The sequence below is a fragment of the Durio zibethinus genome, unplaced genomic scaffold (genome assembly GCF_047325235.1).
Source record: "Durio zibethinus cultivar Kanyao isolate XHJ-2024 unplaced genomic scaffold, ASM4732523v1 HiC_scaffold_387, whole genome shotgun sequence".
NCBI lineage: Eukaryota > Viridiplantae > Streptophyta > Magnoliopsida > Malvales > Malvaceae > Durio > Durio zibethinus.
In genome coordinates this window covers 530,001-532,500 of record NW_028323010.1, presented here as the reverse complement: position 1 = coordinate 532,500, position 2,500 = coordinate 530,001, and positions in this window count along the sequence as shown.

Below are 2,500 nucleotides of genomic sequence, written 5' to 3'. Positions count from 1 at the left end.
AAAAATAGAAGGATCATGCCTACAAAATTTGGGGCCAAAAATCCTTATAAAAAAAGTTTAAAAAATCCCGAACCGCAAAAAGTTTCGAAAATCGTGAAAAATAGAAAACGAGTCATCTTCCAACGAAACTTCACGTGAAGGCTTAGGGGACCATTGTATGAATTTACAAGCCATAAAAATGGCATTGGCACGGCAGAAATTTGAAGATGTGCCTAAACCCACCAGGGCCCAGCGTGTGCCGATGGTGCTCGAGGCAAGCGCCCGCACCAGGGCCCAGCGTGTGCCGATGGTGGTCGAGGCAACCGCCCGCACCAGGGCCGATAGTGTGCCGATGGTGCTCGAGGCAACCTGTCGCACCAGGGCCCAGCGTGTGCCGATGGTGATCGAGGCAACCTGCCGCACCAGGGCCCAGCGTGTGCCGATGGTGGTCGAGGCAAGTTCCCGCACCAGCGCCCAGCGTGTGCCGATGGTGCTCGAGGCAACCGACCGCACCAGGGCCCAGCGTGTGCCGATGGTGCTCGAGGCAACCTGCCGCACCAGGGCCCAGCGTCTGCCGATGGTGCTCGAGGCAACCTGCCGCACCAGGGCCCAGCGTCTGCCGATGGTGCTCGAGGCAAGCGCCCGCACCAGGGCCCAGCGTGTGCCGATGGTGGTCGAGGCAAGCGCCCGCACCAGGGCCCAGCGTGTGCCGATGGTGGTCGAGGCAACCGCCCGCACCAGGGCCCAGCGTGTGCCGATGGTGCTCGAGGCAACCTGCCGCACCAGGGCCCAGCGTGTGCCGATGGTGCTCGAGGCAACCGACCGCACCAGGGCCGAGCGTGTGCCGATGGTGGTCGAGGCAAGCGCCCGCACCAGGGCCCAGCGTGTGCCGATGGTGGTCGAGGCAACCTGCCGCACCAGGGCCCAGCGTGTGCCGATGGTGCTCAAGGCAACCGACCGCACCAGGGCCGAGCGTGTGCCGATGGTGCTCGAGGCAAGCGCCCGCACCAGGGCCCAGCGTGTGCCGATGGTGGTCAAGGCAACCTGCCGCACCAGCGCCCAGCGTGTTCCGATGGTGCTCGAGGCAACCTGCCGCACCAGGGCCCAGCGTGTGCCGATGGTGGTCGAGGCAAGCGCCCGCACCAGGGCCCAGCGTGTGCCGATGGTGGTCGAGGCAACCGCCCGCACCAGGGCCCAGCGTGTGCCGATGGTGGTCGAGGCAACCTGCCGCACCAGGGCGGAGCGTGTGCCGATGGTGGTCGAGGCAAGCGCCCGCACCAGGGCCCAGCGTGTGCCGATGGTGGTCGAGGCTGCCGATGGTGGTCGAGGCAACCTGCCGCAGCAGGGCCCAGCGTGTGCCGATGGTGCTCGAGGCAACCGACCGCACCAGGGCCGAGCGTGTGCCGATGGTGCTCGAGGCAAGCTGCCGCACCAGGGCCCAGCGTGTGCCGATGGTGGTCGAGGCAACCGCCCGCACCAGGGCCCAGCGTGTGCCGATGGTGATCGAGGCAACCGACCGCACCAGGGCCCAGCGTGTGCCGATGGTGCTCGAGGCAACCTGCCGCACCAGGGCCCAGCGTGTGCCGATGGTCGTCGAGGGAACCTGCCGCACCAGGGCCCAGCGTGTGCCGATGGTGGTCGAGGCAAGCGCCCGCACCAGGGCCCAGCGTGTGCCGATGGTGCTCGAGGCAACCGACCGCACCAGGGCCCAGCGTGTGCCGATGGTGCTCGAGGCAACCTGCCGCACCAGGGCCCAGCGTGTGCCGATGGTGGTCGAGGCAAGCGCCCGCACCAGGGCCCAGCGTGTGCCGATGGTGGTCGAGGCAAGCGCCCGCACCAGGGCCCAGCGTGTGCCGATGGTGCTCGAGGCAACCGACCGCACCAGGGCCCAGCGTGTGCCGATGGTGGTCGAGGCAAGCGGCCGCACCAGGGCCCAGCGTGTGCCGATGGTGGTCGAGGCAAGCGCCCGCACAAGGGCCCAGCGTGTGCCGATGGTGGTCGAGGCAAGCGCCCGCACCAGGGCCCAACGTGTGCCGATGGTGCTGGGGGCAACCGCCCGCACCAGGGCCCAGCGTGTGCCGATGGTGATCGAGGCAACCGCCCGCCCCAGGGCCCAGCGTGTGCCGATGGTGGTCGAGGCAAGCGCCCGCACCAGTGCCCAGCGTGTGCCGATGGTGGTCGAGGCAAGCGCACGCACCAGGGCCCAGCTTTTGCCGATGGTGATCGAGGCAACCGGCCGCTCCAGGGCCCAGCGTGTGCCGATGGTTATCGGGGCAACCGGCCGCACCAGGGCCCAGGGTCTGCCGATGGTGCTCGAGGCAACCGCCCGCACCAAGGCTCAGCATGTGCCGCTGGTGATCGAGGCAACAACCCACACCAGGGCCCAGCTTGTGCCGATGGCGGTCGAGGCAAGTGCCCGTACGGAAGGGCAGCCTATGCCGATGATGGTCGATGCATGTGCCATCACCATGCGTCATCATGTGCCATTGATGGTCGAGGCCTTGGCCGAAGTTCGATTTTG